This window comes from Pseudophryne corroboree, chromosome 1 (genome assembly GCF_028390025.1).
Source record: "Pseudophryne corroboree isolate aPseCor3 chromosome 1, aPseCor3.hap2, whole genome shotgun sequence".
Classification (NCBI taxonomy): domain Eukaryota; kingdom Metazoa; phylum Chordata; class Amphibia; order Anura; family Myobatrachidae; genus Pseudophryne; species Pseudophryne corroboree.
The window spans coordinates 120,202,358-120,218,161 of record NC_086444.1 but is presented as its reverse complement, the minus strand read 5'-3'; the positions used below and the strand labels follow the sequence as shown (position 1 = coordinate 120,218,161).

Sequence of the window (15,804 nt, the reverse complement as noted above, 5' to 3'; positions counted from 1 at the left end):
TCCTCTGTGCTGTAAAGATAAAGGGGCACTGTTCTGTGTGCTGTAAAAATAAAGGGGTGCTGTGACCCTGTCCTGTGTGCTGTAAAAATAAAGGGGCACTGTTCTGCGTGCTGTAAAAATAAAGAGGCTCCGTGGCCTTGTCCTGTCTGCTGTAAAAATAAAGGGGCACTGTTCTCTGTGCTGTAAAAATAATGGGGCGCTGACTTGTGAAATGGAGAACAAAAATTTGGAGGAAAATATAGTGAAAGATCAGGAACCAATACCTAGTACTAGTGCTGAAGCTGGGACTTTCCCCTTTTGCTGGAAACTGGCAGCTTGTCTCTACTATGCCCAGAACCAGAGATATCAGCCTTCCAGCAGCTGGTCTCTGCTCCAGCTCCACACGCCTAATATGCAGTTTTAGATTTTCATTGGTGAATTGCTCTGGCTCCTGAACTCTGATCCCCAAGTCCCCAGTATCTCCTGAAAGGTGGGACTCTAGTTTTTAGGTGGAAATGGAAATTCCAAGTTTGACTAAATGTTTTCCAATAAAGTGGGGAGAGACTACATTTGTGGCCAAAACCAGTCAGACTCAGGAGAGACAGAATAATAATCTAGCAGAATGTGACATGGCAACATCTCCTACTTAATTTTCTCTTACAACTGCCAGAGATAACTAGATTTTCCAAACACACCATTGTCTATATATCTGCCATATAATTCCAGGGGTGCCCTGTCTGAACCCACCATTCTCTAGTAGATATATCTTCTAGTGTGCAGCGTGTACCCAGCATTAGAGAGAGGTTCTTCTTAATTATTTAATGTTAGGGACTCCAATTAATGGTTCCAATTAGTCAACTTTAATTTTGATTTATTAATGTTCCACATTTTGGGATTATTTACAAGATGCGCATCTGTTGTACAGGGTTCTTTTCCTTTATTTTGTAAATGTTTTCTCCTTAATAATTGTACAATGTAAGGGCTGCGTAGGGTTATCGCAAGACCTTGTGGTGTTAGAAGAACAGAGATTCAGTGATCTTGCATTGCATCAGCTTTCCATTGCACTGCAGCACTAGATGGGCCAGGAGCTCCTGTGAGGCACAAACAGTTACTGAATAAGGGTCCAGTATGGAGGCTCATGGTGGCTTACAGCCAGGAAGCTGTCTGGCTTGCCAGGCTGAGGCATGCTGGTAGCACAGAGGTTAGCATTGCTTCCTTCAACAGTCCTACTTGTAATATGAAATGAGTTTCGACTAGAGTGGTAAACTCCACTAGGGCAGGGGCTCATTGACAACATAATCACTGCACAGTCCTGCTTTGTACTGTACCGACCGACCCCCCCAAACTCAAAATGCCCGATTCGGGGCTGCTGTGGGGGCTCACAAGTGGCTGCTAAAACATCTAAGGGACTGCTTTATTTAAAAATAAAATATGAATAAAATAAACAAGACACATAGGTATGCTCACATGCGTGTAACTGGGACACACAGGTATGCTCACATAAGTGTAACTGGGAGCTGTGAAAAATGAAAATAAGGCATCTGCCACAAAATATGTAAATAAAAATGCAATTAAAAAATGGAAAAAAAAGAAACACAAAACACAAAATAACTCTCCAGATTCCGTGGAGGGGAAATTTTCCAATCTTGATCCTGTGGTATAAACCAGTTTATTTGAATTCCAACATTAAATCTGAGATTATCGTAATCCCTGAAAATGGAGAAGGGGGTACAAATTAGGAGGCTTTAGCCCCTAGTTTTTCAGTTTGTCCAGTAATGTGGCAATTATATATTTGCTTGGTTAAAGTCCTTTCTGTTCAACACCAAGATAGGAGTGGAGGTGAAAGTCAGTGTGTTGTTCCTGATTGCGTGTGTCTCTAATGTTGAATCACCTTCTTGACACTGTCCTCTTCCTCTTGCCTCTTCTCATAATGTGAAAAGTCATCAAATATGGAGGTGGTATGTTTGTAGCTAGCTATGATTCTGAGAACTTGGCAAGCTTTTTCCAGGGGGACCACCTGTCGCTGAAATGATGGGTTTATTAAACTGTGCATGTCCTTTTTAAAACACATAAGGATGGGTGGGAGGGCCCAAGGACGATTCCATCTTGCACCTCTGTTTTTCTTTGCATTATGTCCTTTTTGGGTCTAGTTTTTAAAACTGCAATCCTGTCTGCCACTGCAGTACCACTCCTAGATGGGCCACGTTTTTGTGCTGCCCACTTGTGTCGCTTAGCTTAGTCATCCAGCCACCTCGGTGCAACCTTTTGGCCTAGAAACAATATTGTGATGTGTTCAGAATAGACTGGAAATGAGTGGACATTAATGTAATTGAGGTTAATAATACTGTAGGAACAAAAAGAAAAAAACGAATTCTGTGATTTTAGCTTTTTTTATGTTTATTTTTTTTTTAAATCCAGATCCAAAACCAAAATCCAAATGGGTGGTTTTAGCAAAACCAATCGAGATCCAAAATATGAAAGGAGATCCAGATCCAAAATACAAAACCCGTTGCACATCTCTAACAGATTTATCCACAAAACACACAAAATATAGGCATGCCAGGGACGTGCAGTCAGGGGAGGCAGAGCCTCACTTGTCACATTCCATTATAATGTTTAGAATAATATAAAGAAGATATTTATAACATAGCTTCTGTGTTTTAAATACTTTCTTTGTATACATAATTTTCAGTGTCAAAACTTGATAATTTGATAGAGGAGGTAGCGACGAGCTTTGCCTCTCCTTGACAATCTGAGACTGGCTGGAGCAAGGGGCGTTGCCACTCCGTCGGCTGCAATACTGCACTGGAAAAAGGGACCAGTGGAGGAAACTATCACATATGCCTCAATGAGGGGGTCGTGCCCTGAGCTAATGCAGGGATGTGTTGGGGAGGAAGAAGGAGTGACACACGGCTGCCTAGCCGCCCTGATTGGATGCCTTACGAAGGAGTCCTTCCCTGGCTACGATGCTGTTATCACCAGCTTTTACTGCTCTCCCTTCGGTCTCCTGTCTGGCTAGCCCTGTGCATCCACCGCATCATAGTTCCAGTCGAGCGCAGCTAATTGCTTATTCTTGTGCAGCCCCAGGACTTATCTGCACATCTCGGATTGTCCGTGAATTGCGTGGTCCATGGGAGTGGAACTAACTTCATCCACCTCTCACACCAGCGGCCTCCTGCTGCTGTGTATGCCGGGGATGGACTCTGGTTACTGGGCACCGGCGGCCATCCTCTGTAAAGGGTCCCGACGGCCACTGGTCTCTGTGACGCACACCCCCTGTCGGCAGCACAGAGGACTGCTTGGGTAAGCGGCTCCACTGCACGCTGCCTGCCGCTGCGGATACCAGCTGTCTTCAGCCTTGGTTATCACTTTCTCTGCCCCGGACTCTATGTGGCACTGATCTTCCCTCCAGTATAAAAGAGCACAACACCAGGAAGGTACTTCTAATTAGGGGTGGTGAGAAAACTGGGAAGACCATAAGTAGATTTTTGGAATTAAGTTAGTATATTTATTATAGTAAATATGGCATAAACAATGGATAAAAGTATTGGCATGATCCATATGGGGCACTGTTGGTAGAAAAGTTCTAAAGTACAGAAATACATCTTTCATACCGCATTGCCAGGTCGGAGTTCGGGCATCGGCATTCTGGACACGTCCTGTCTGAAAGGGGTCTCACTGGGTCACACCCAGGAAAGATCCGTGTACAAAATCCCGGGTATGACCCGGTGAGACCCCTTTCAGACGGGACGTGGCCAGAATGCCGATGCCGGAACTCCGACAGCAAACAAAATGCAGATCCCGGAACCCCGACACTCAGCATCCTGATCGTAAGTATGACAGGGACTGTTAATGTTAGAGCACAGGAAGGGGGGAGGTTAGGTTTAGGCACCCCTGGAGACGGCTATGGTTAGGCTGCGGGGAAGGGAGAGTTCCCTTCAAGGCAGGGTAGGTTTAGGGGTGAGGGTGTCCTAGGCACAACAGTAAAGGCCGCGCCGCCCGATCTGCCTAATTTTATTATTTTTATTGATTGGTAATAAACCCTCATTTGATGATAGTCAATTTAATAAAAAATATTATTAAAAAAACACTAACTATAACATTTTAATTATGTATACATATTTACTAAGTAGGACAGCTTACAGGGGCAGTATGTGCATGTCCTACCCTTTTACATTCCATTCAAGATGGCATATGGAGCAGTACAATGGAAATATGTTGCAATTACTGGTACTTTTTAGGCTGCAAGTACCAAAACAAGCATCCAAGTGCCGCCCCCAAACAAGTGTGGCCCCTAGGCACGTGCCTCAAGTGCCTAGTGGAAATTTTGCTACTGCTTCAAGGGAGAGTTCCCTTGTGAGCCAAGCGCGGCTTACCGCTTCATCGAACCTTATCCCTTGGGTGGGACAATACTAGCCAGTGCCTCCCCAGACATTGACCTCATCGCACGTCGCTGAGGCATGCCACACATCATTTTATCAGCTTGCTCATCTTATTGCATCATTTTGCATCTAAGATGCATTTGCCAGGACAAAATGTGCAAAAATTACATGTACAGTACATGGACTATTTTGAGAGATTAAAGTATTTATTTTTGTTTTTAAGGTTAACAATTTGAAGAATGTGTATTTGTTGTAAATGTGTTCTGATTGTGTACTTGTAACTGATTTTCAACATTGTCAAATACAACTCACCCCCCCAAAAAACCCAGACTTTTCATGGACTTGGATGCTATTACACTTTTGCGGCAAAATCTGAAATTTTTCAGACTCAGATGCAACTTGGCTTCCATTTCATCCCGGCCACAGCAGTGGAGTTAGTGACTGGTGAGGCACTGGCTGTACAGCGCCCCCCCCCCATTCCCAAACACACACACACACACACACACACACACACACACACACACACACACACACACACACGTATAGGGTTCTCCCTACTTAAGCAAAACCAGCACCAAGCTGAACCAGCCAGGGGGGATAATGCCATAGCAGGAGAGACACTCAGTATGGGGTCCCCCTGCCATAGCATTAAACACTCCATCCCCCCCCCCCCCCCCCAAACCAGTCAGCCCAGGGCTGGAATTCCCCAGCAGAGGTGTATCTAGGGGTCCGAGCGCCCCTGGCAAAGTAAAGGACTGGCGCCCCCCCATATTTGTAACGGCGAAGGCTGAAAAAAAGCGTGTGGCCACTCAATAGTACCCCAAATTCAAATTACACCACACAGTAGTGCCCCTTACTCACATTACACTGCATTACATTCATCTAAGTGTGAAGAAATGATGTATTTTGGAAGGTGAATAGTCAGGAGGTATCTATAGCCATTATAGCGGTTTGTGGCACATACATAGTCACTGCAGGGGCTATGTAGCCTCCAGTTACGGAATGAGCAAGAAGTCGGTAATTAATGGGTTGATATTCCTAGAACTTGGTATTATTAAAGGCAACAGGTAAAGAGCAACAACTCGCAGCCATAATGTCAACTGATTAGGACAGGAGCTGAGCAGCTGATATACCCAGGGCTGGCACGAGCAAAAAAACTTTGGTAAGTGACTATATATTTTGGTGCCACTTAGTGAAATATATTAGGGCATGGCTTCATATGGAAGGGGTGTGACTACAGAATAGTATCGTACCAATGCACACGGAGGGAGGCGGCAACAGTGGGCAGTGAGACAGGACGTTTATAGTTTACTTTTTATGGCACTGGGCAGCAGGCAACCCCCTCCTCTCAGCCAACAGCTGCCTAATCACCAGCAGCAGGCACATGGCACAAAGTACACAGCAGGCACTCATCTCAGACTGGGTGCAGAAGCACAGTGCCCAGCAGAGCTCCGATGTTCTTTCCAGCCATGTGACCCTCCTCCCTAGCTCCGTCCACTCCGACTCTCTCTGTCGTAGGCACATACTTGTGGGCAAGGTGATAGATGTGTGCGGTCATCCGAGCATTACAGTGCTGGCAGTCAGTGCTTATTGCGAACATGGATGTTGGGCAGGGACTCTTCTGGCCAGTAGGTCACCGATCCTCCCGGACTCTGCCTGCAGGGGTATCCCGCCGTCTCTCCCCACAGAACCCGCCCAGCACCGACTCACTCTCTTCCCTGCTTCTGCACTCATTCTCCCCCTGCACCTACACTCTCTCCCCAGCACCTGCACTCTCTTCTCTGCACTCTCTCCCTGCACCTACAGTCTCTCTCTTGCGCCTGCACTCTCACCCTGCGCCTACACTCCCTCCCCTGTGCCTGCACCTACATTCGCTCCCCGACACCTACATTCTCTCCCCTGTGCCTTCACTCCCTCCCCTGTGCCTGTACCTACACTCCCCCGTGCCTACAGTTCCTCCCCTATGCCTGCACTCTCTCCCCTGTGCTTGCACTCTCTACCCTTCACCTCATCAGACCTGGTGCTCTTTGCAGCGGCATACTCTGCCTAATGGTAGAACCGGCATTTGATACTGTATTGCACTCTGAAAGCAGGGACATAGTAAAGGTGGGTACACACTGGCCGATATATCGGGCGTTCTATTGAACAGCCGATATATCGCGGGTCCGTCGGCCAATGTGTACGGCCGATATGTCTGTGAACTCCGTCGTCCACAGACATATCGCGTCGGCCATGCAGCGCAGCCTACGGCCAATATATCTGCCGATATATTGGCTCATCGCTGTGTGTGTACGGGCGACCAGCCGGCCGCCCGTACACATGCTGCGGTGGCCGGCGGTGATTGACAGCTGAACTGGGCGGGAGTATGTACACGCCCGCCCAGTTCATGACGTCAGTCCCCGATGGATCAGGCAGTGTGTATGCACAGCACACTGCCCGATCCATACATAGATATATCTGCCGATCAATTGATCAGCAGACATATCTATCAGTGTGTACCCCCCTTAAGACATGACTAATAAAGAAGAAGAATATATGATTGCTTAGAAGCAGGTAATACAGAAAGTGGCTTGCCTGGGTTGTGCAATGGTCAGTGTATAAACTGTGTAAAATCAGGTGTCTCAGGCTTGGAACTCCCACTCCACCCATCATTATCCCCCCTCTCCAATTCCCTCCAACCCTCACTTGCATTTACTATCAGCAGCAACATCCTGTCCTGACAGAGCACACTGCACCCGCCACCCGTGACCAGATCATGCCCCGGCCAGAACGAAAACAGTTTTCTCGTAACCCCTTCTCTACCAGGCAGCTCAGACTGTGTGCTCGCCTCCTGACAAGTAATAAAGCAGCACAGCATTCACTGCACACTCGCTGCTGCTCGCTCTCACCATCCATCACTCGTGCCTGTGCTGACATGCAGGCTCTGAGAGGAGGGAAGGACTCGGAGGGAACAGCTGCCACTGGATTAACCCTGCCACTACCCTATTATATCTTACCACCACCTCTGTACTCACAAGTTACAGCACGTAACGTCACTCACTGTCCAGTGTCCACAGTTTACTTCCTTGAACATCCCGCGGCTGCTGACAAGTACAGTACACGCCTACTTTGGGCATACAGCCAATAGGCATGCAGCTGTACCAGGCAAGGTGGCTTATGGGAGTTGTAGTTTGTTTAGTTTTTTTCACATAGTGCGGCCGCAGGTGGCACCGCTGGGTGGCGCCCCTCCTCTGCTGGCGCCCCTGGCGAGTGCCATCCTGGCCAAAGCATAGATACGCCCCTGTTCCCCAGAAAGTGGGGACCCCACAAATAAAAATTGGGTCCCCCCTCCTGAGCAACAACCAGCACTGGGCTGAAAGCCCAGTGCTATGCCCCCACACCCCTGGTGTCGGTGGGTGCGGGGTTCATGATAGGACAATATTTTTTTTTACAGACGGCCTACAGGTGCCAGCAAGCCTGCCCCACCATGCCAGCACTTGGAGAACCATGAGAGCCAGCATGCCTGGACATTATGGGCCCACTGACACCTGTAAAAAAAATTGTTAAAATAAAAACACAACACCTAATGTTTTAATAGTTTATTGCACTGCACCTTCACATGGAGGCGGCGGCATTTAAGCTCTTTTTCATGGCGGTCGCCTCCCCAGGGCTTCCGGCGTCTTCACCTGGGAAGCAGCGCCCTTTAAGCTCTTTTTAATGGCCGCAGCCTGCCCAGGGCTTCCGGCGTCTTCACCTGGGGGCGGCGGCTGAGGCTTCATTTTTTGAAATGGGAAACTGGCTCTCCGCTGTTGATCGAACTCTGCAGAATGGCTGGCAGGGACTGGATCCTCTCAGATTACGCCCCTGTCATTGAGGCACATATACTGGTGCCGCTTCCCTGTCCTTTTTCAATGGGCTATTACAGCCCATGGCTTGCCCCCCCCCCCCCCCCCCCCCCTTCCCGATCTTCATATTGTCCTCCGGATGCACCTCTCCCGCTGCCTCCCACCCCAATATGCAGGGATTTTTACAGGGGGGGGGGGGGGGGGGGAATTATTGGAATAATAAAAGAAGATATCTATGTCACAGAACATGTGCTATTAATATCTTCTTTGTATTGTTTTAATCATTATGGCGCTCTCTACCTCCCCTGACTGCACGTCCCTGGGCCACAGTATTCAATTACTGACATATACAGTATATTCACCACACATAGAGAATTTCCCATAATGCTGTAACAATAGTAACAAACCGTAATGATGGATATGTCGTATGCAGCAGTTCCTTTAATGACAATTTTGTGAGATCTGTGAGTAAGACTGTGAGTTCTGTGAGTAATTTGAGTAATTTTGTAAATCTGTGAGTAATTCTTTCAATAATTTTGTGAGTTATTCTGTAAGTCTTTGAGTTCTGTGAGTAATTCTGTGAGTTATTCTACGGTAGCGTCTAGATTCTCTTCGCGCTAAGGACCTTTCCCATAACCCCCTGGGTCCATGTCACAATCTATTTGGAATAGTAAAGTGTGGCGAGCGAAGCGAGACACTGAGCCCGATGCGTGGCGAGCGAAGCGAGCCCGCGAGGGTCCAATGCTGCATAGAGAAATAGATTTGCCCCAAACGATCGGAGAACGAAGGAGACATTTAGATGCTGTAAGGGCGGAAGTGCTCTCCTGCCCTCTCGTTTTGTCACGTCCAGGTCCTTAGCACGAAGGCAACATAGACACAACCGTTATTCTACAAGTAAGTCTGTGAGTCCTGCGAATATTTATTTTTCTCCTTCATCCACTAGGGGACACTGGAGCGCAGTTACAATGGGGAAATAGTAGGCAGTAACTGGGAGCTGGCACTTTAAAACTCAAACACTGTGGCTAGCTGCTCCCCTACTATGCCCCCCCTCCAAGCCAGTCTTTGTTTTGTGCCCAAGGGAGCTGGTCACTCTTGGGTTTTCGCTGAAGAATTTTTTATTTGTTTATTTCTTTTATTTTTATTTTTTTTATTTTCTTTCTTGCACACACAGACTGGCAGCTCTGTCTCTGCCAGTCTGCACCGCGGGAGCTGCCGGCGGGGTCCCATCGCAGCTGCGTGCAGCTCGGGATTGGCCCAGGCTGAAGGAGACACTGAGCTCTCCGGAGCCGACCGGACACCGCTGCGTGCGGCGCGTGTCGGGGCCGCTCCGTCGGCAGAAGATTCGGGCAGCGGTAAGTATGTGCGGCCGGACACCGCTGCGTGCGGTGCGTGTCGGGGCTGCTTCACCAAGGGGTGAGTAAAAGCAGTGTTGTGGTTGGATGCACACTTTTATTTATACTGGGTAATTTACTGTGAACTGCTCCGGTCTCCTTCCGCACCTTAGGGCTGGTCCCTGCGCCGCAGCTCCTACCCGCTCCCACAGGCCATTCCCCCCTCCGCCGCCACTCTTAGGGCTGGTCCCGGCCGCGGCTCACTCCTCCCGCTGTACGCGGGTCCCGGCTCGCTCTCCTCCCGCTCCTTCAGCCTTGATCCCCGCTAAGCGCGGCTCACAGAGCCGGCACGGGGATCGCGCTGGAGGCGCGAAGCAAGTTTAAATTTGGCGCCTTTGCGGATGGGGCAGAGCTTAGCCCCGCTCTACTCCGCTGGACTCAGCGCGCGCTGGCGGCCATTTCCGGAGGCTGCAGCGTGGGAAGCTGAGGCGGATCTTTGTTCGGGACACGCAGTGAGCTGGTTACAGTGGGGACAGGGGGCACTGTGGGCATCTGTATTTTTTTATTAGCTGTTTACACTGCACAGTACAGTGCAGGCTACTTTGGGCTGCTGTGGCTGAGCTGCTCCCTGCTCTCCCCCCTCCCTCCCCTTCTGCCTATTGCTGTGTGTGTGTGGGGGAGGGTGACAGCTTGGTGCTGCCATGGCAGGCAAAGGCTCCAAGGCAACTCAGAAGCAGAGTCTTCATTTATGTGAGGAGGGGGGGTCAGAATCTACCCAGTCCTCATCAGAACCCCAGAGCACCCCTGCATGGACATCACAGCTCACGGAGGTTATGTCCCTGCTGACTAGGGAACTGAAGGCCTCTAGAGAAGACAGAGAGGTGGCCCGGGTCCGACAGCCGGTCCCGGTGGCGGAGCCTGAACCAGCATGGGCTATTTCCCTTGCAAAATCAGTTGAAGGGCTCTCTAGGGCGGTAATCCCTTCCCAAGCCCCGTCCTTTAGCCCCACCCCCCCCCACCCCACAGGCTTCTAAAAAGAGATTGCTAGCCTCTGTGTTGCAGGATTCTGACGATGATATGCCTCAGTTAGATGAGGTGGTGGTAGATGTACAGGATATTGATGACGATCAGGTGTACGAGGACTCTGAACCAGTTGCTCAGGGTATTGAGGCTCTTATTACTGCTATTCGCTCAGTATTGCAGGTGGAGGAGACGGAGCAGGACGCCTTACGCCCTTCAAGGTTTGGCACCGACCAATGCTTGCCGGTGACTTTTCCAGTTTCGAAGGAGCTAGATGCGCTCATCACGGCAGCCTGGAAACATACAGACGCAAAGTTTCAGGTATCAAGAAAAATGTCTTCCTATCCTTTTCCCGCAGATAGCAGGACGCGTTATGAGACCTCTCCGATTGTGGATCCTTCGGTGTCTCATCTGTCCAAGAAGACGGTTCTGCCGGTTCCGGGAGCAACTTCACTTAAAGAGGCGTCAGATAGGAAATTGGAATCCACCTTGAAGACTATTTACTCGGCGGCGGGGGTATTACATCGCCCAGCGCAGGTAGGTTGTTGGGTCAACAAGACGATGGAGGCTTGGGCAGAGCAATTGTCCTCTGGAATTCGGGACGATTTGCCCGTGGGTCAACTGATACAGTTGGCGGAACACATCCGTGAGTCAGCCCTCTATCTTTGCGAGGCTTCCAAGGACATCTGCATCATCTGTGCTAGGATTTCCGCTTTAGCAATTTCGGCTCGCAGAGCTCTCTGGCTGCGGCAGTGGCAAGCGGATACGGAGTCCAAGCGGGCAGCAGAAGAGTTGGCCTTTACGGGAGAGGTCCTGTTCGGTAAGGGTCTGGATGCCTGGATTTCTCAGGCCACCGTTGTAAGTCGACTTATCTTCCTTCTGCTGCTCCAGCCTATCGCAGGCCCTATAGGGGTCACTCCTTTCGATCCTTTCGGGCTCCTTCCAGGTTTCGAGGCCAGGCAAGTGGGGGAGCTTCCGCCTCCCGTGGCCATAGGGGGAGAGGCAGAGGTTCCACAGCCTCAACCCAGTCAGAGGTTAAATCCGCCGCCACTACCACCGCATGACAAGCTCCCCTCCCACCTGGGGGACCACAGGGTAAGAGCTCGTCTGTGGGACTTCAAGGAAGTCTGGATACAGTCCTGCCCAGATGCTTGGGTCAGGGATCTCATCACTTGCGGTTACAAGCTCGATTTTCAGACCCTTCCGCCCCATCGGTTTTTCACCACGGGTTTACCAGTTTCCGACAAAGGAGTTGCCTTGCAGGCAGCGGTCCAGAAGCTTCTAGCCACAAGGGTACTGATCCCTGTTCCCTCTCAGCATCGGAAACAGGGATATTACTCAAGCCTGTTTCTCGTACCGAAGCCGGACGGCTCGGTCAGGCCAATCCTGAACTTGAAGGATCTCAATCAGTATTTGAGGGTATTCAAGTTCAAGATGGAATCCCTCCTGTCAGTTATTGCGGGTTTGGAGCAAAACGAGTTTCTGGCGTCCTTAGACATCAAAGATGCATACTTACATGTTCCCATCTGGCCTCCTCATCAGGCTTTTCTCCGGTTCGCGATACAGGAGGCTCATTTCCAGTTCCAGGCCCTTCCGTTCGGTCTCTCTTCTGCTCCCAGAGTGTTCACAAAAGTCATGGCGGTCATGATGGCCCTACTTCGTGAGCAGGGTGTGACGATTGTTCCCTATCTGGATGATCTGCTCATAAAGGCACGCTCGGCGGAGCTTTTTCTTCAGAATATCTGGATAACGCAGGACCTTCTGGTTCAGCACGGGTGGATCCTGAACTTCCAAAAGTCTCACTTATGCCCCTCACAACGGTTGCTGTTTTTGGGAATGATTCTCGACACGGTCCGTCAGAAGGTTTTCCTTCCTCAGGACAAGATCCTGTCTTTTCAGACGCTGGTAAGGTTGGTCCTTCGGCACCGTCGGGTGTCGGTGTATCTGTGCATGGTAGCGGCGTTCGAAGCTCTTCCATACGGTCGCTTTCACTCTCGACCGTTTCAGCTGTGTCTTCTACATCAGTGGTCAGGATCTCATCTGTTCCTTCATCAGCGGGTGACGCTATCTCCAAAGGCACGGTCGTCGCTTCTCTGGTGGCTCCAGTCGGCACATCTGTTGGAAGGAAGGAGGTTCGGAGTGTGGGATTGGACTCTTCTCACCACGGACGCAAGTCTGCGAGGCTGGGGGGCAGTGACCCTCGAACATCGGTTCCAGGGACGCTGGTCGATTCACGAATCCGCTCTCCCGATAAACATTCTCGAACTACGGGCGGTATACAACGCCCTACTTCAGGCACATCACCTGCTGCGCGGTCGAGCGGTCAGGGTTCAATCCGACAACGCCACAACGGTAGCATACATCAACCGTCGGGGCGGCACTCGCAGCCGTGCGGCGATGAGGGAGGTCACCAACATACTTCTCTGGGCGGAGGAGTATGCGCTGTCCTTCTCGGCGATATTCATTCCAGGAATGGAAAATTGGGAAGCCGATTACCTCAGCCGACAGGACATGCACCCGGGAGAGTGGTCACTCCATCCCCAGGTGTTTTGTCAGCTTGTCCGCCGGTGGGGAAGACCACAGATCGACCTCATGGCGTCCCGCATGAGCCATCAGCTGCCTCTTTATTACGCTCGAACGAGAGACCCGGCGGCGGCGGGCGTGGATGCCCTCACGGCTCCTTGGAATTTCCGGTACGTTTATCTCTTTCCTCCCTTCCCGCTGTTGCCTCGGGTTCTACAATGCATCAAGAGAGAAAACGCTTTGGTCCTCCTGGTGGCGCCAGATTGGCCGCGCAGGACTTGGTACTCCACCCTCCGCCTGTTGTCAGTAGCCGAGCCTTGGCCCCTGCCACTACGGGACGATCTTCTGCAACAGGGTCCTTTTCTTTATCCAGACTTACGCAGGCTACGTTTGACGGCGTGGCTGTTGAGAAGGCCATCTTGAAAAAGAAGGGGATTCCTCGTACAGTTATACCTACTATGCTTCGGGCTAGAAAGTCAGTCACATCTTCTCACTACTACCGCATTTGGAAGGCTTATGTAGCTTGGTGTGAACGTAACAGTTTTCTCCTTCTGTTTTTCGCTTGACCCGCCTTCTCAGTTTTTTGCAGGCGGGTTTTTCGGCAGGCTTAAGACTGGGTTCACTAAAGGTGCAGGTCTCGGCTCTTTCCAGAAAAAGTTAGCCTTGCTGCCATATGTTCAGACTTTCTTTCAGGGGGTTTTACGTATACAGCCTCCCTTTCGCCCCCCAACAGCACCATGGAACCTCACTCTGGTTCTCGCTTTTCTGCAATCCTCATTGTTTGAGCCGCTGGAGTCAGTGGAGATGAAATATCTCACCTGGAAGGTGGTTCTTCTCCTGGCTCTCGCTTCGGCTAGACGGGTGTCGGAACTTGGGGCTCTTTCTTGTCGTCCTCCTTACCTGGTGTTTCATGCTGATAGGGCCGAGCTCCGTACTCGCATGTCTTTTCTACCTAAGGTGGTGTCCGATTTTCACATCAATCAGCCACTTGTGGTTTCGGCTCTCTCGGTAGACTCTCCGGATTCAAGATCATTGGACGTAGTCAGAGCGCTCAAGATCTATGTGGATAGGTCTAAGGCTATTCAGAAGTCCGATTCCTTATTTGTTTTATACGATGCAACCCGCCGTGGTTGGCCGGCTTCTAAGCAGACTGTGTCACGATGGATTCGGCTGACCATCAGACAGGCTTATTTGGCAGTTTCTCGGGATCCTCCGGATTCAATTTCAGCGCACTCTACGCGTTCTGTGGGACCTTCGTGGGCGGCTGCCCGTGGGGTCTCCATGACTTCTTTATGTCGGGCAGCTACTTGGTCGGGCCGACATACGTTTGTCAAATTTTACAGGTTTGACACTTTTGCGGCCTCTGCGTCACAGTTTGGCCGAGCGGTTTTACAGGACTCTCAGCGCTCTCCCGCCCGTTTTGGGAGCTCTGGGACGTCCCCATTGTAACTGCGCTCCAGTGTCCCCTAGTGGATGAAGGAGAAATCAGGATTTTGGTACTTACCGATAAATCCCTTTCTCCGATTCCATAGGGGACACTGGACGCCCACCCAGCGCTGTCTCCTCCTTGTTCGCTTAACGGTTCGCAGATCACTATGTGACTGCTTGGTGGTTTCAGGTTAAGCTTTTGTTAGGTTCCAAGTTGGTTTCGTGTTATCCTGGTTTACATGGCGACGTTAACCTCCTCTACTTTAACGTTAGTTTATTCCAGCTCTCCTCGGGCACAGTTTTACGTAGACTGGCTTGGAGGGGGGACATAGTAGGGGAGGAGCTAGCCACAGTGTTTGAGTTTTAAAGTGCCAGCTCCCAGTTACTGCCTACTATTTCCCCATTGTAACTGCGCTCCAGTGTCCCCTGTGGAATCGGAGAAAGGGATTTATCGGTAAGTACCAAAATTCTGATGTTTTGTAATTGAAAATACATAGAATAATACTGTAAAAGTGTAAGTGAAACTGTATCTTCCAATAAGATAACTTTTTTTTCCCAATGTGTGTGTGTGTGTGTGTGTGTGTGTGTGTGTGTGTGTGTGTGTGTGTGTGTGTGTGTGTGTGTGTGTGTATATATATATATATATATATATATAGGCAAATGCGGAGTTCCCACATAAACCACCACACCAAAAAGTAGCAGCAAATTCAATTAGTTCATTTTAATCCATCAAAATTCCATACAAAGTGCAATGTGCAAGCATAGCCATAGGCAATAGAAAACTTGGTACTTAGCAGTTCAGCATATCAGCATATCAGAACGAGTGGCAGCTCCTACAGCTGTTTCGGTGCCGTAGCACCTTCATCATGGGAAAAAGCCATACACTGATGGCTTTTTTCCATAATGAAGGTGCTACGGCACCGAAACAGCTGTGAGCTGGTTACAGTGGGGACAGGGGGCACTGTGGGCATCTGTATTTTTTTATTAGCTGTTTACACTGCACAGTACAGTGCAGGCTACTTTGGGCTGCTGTGGCTGAGCTGCTCCCTGCTCTCCCCCCTCCCTCCCCTTCTGCCTATTGCTGTGTGTGTGTGGGGGAGGGTGACAGCTTGGTGCTGCCATGGCAGGCAAAGGCTCCAAGGCAACTCAGAAGCAGAGTCTTCATTTATGTGAGGAGGGGGGGTCAGAATCTACCCAGTCCTCATCAGAACCCCAGAGCACCCCTGCATGGACATCACAGCTCACGGAGGTTATGTCCCTGCTGACTAGGGAACTGAAGGCCTCTAGAGAAGACAGAGAGGTGGCCCGGGTCCGACA

At 50.1% G+C, this 15,804-nt stretch overlaps 1 protein-coding gene and 1 long non-coding RNA gene across 2 annotated transcripts in view; one reads left to right on the top strand and one right to left on the bottom strand.

Annotated features, from left to right (window-relative positions):
- Nucleotides 1-7,427, bottom strand: part of LOC134979992 (uncharacterized) — a 35,984-nt gene extending 28,557 nt beyond the window's left edge. Inside the window, exon 1 of the long non-coding RNA XR_010190357.1 lies at nt 7,376-7,427. This is a non-coding gene — a long non-coding RNA (uncharacterized LOC134979992). The remainder of the gene's footprint in view (nt 1-7,375) is intronic.
- ANKRD55 (ankyrin repeat domain 55) overlaps nt 1-15,804 on the top strand; it is a 315,713-nt gene that overhangs the window by 36,919 nt on the left and 262,990 nt on the right. The window lies entirely within an intron of this gene.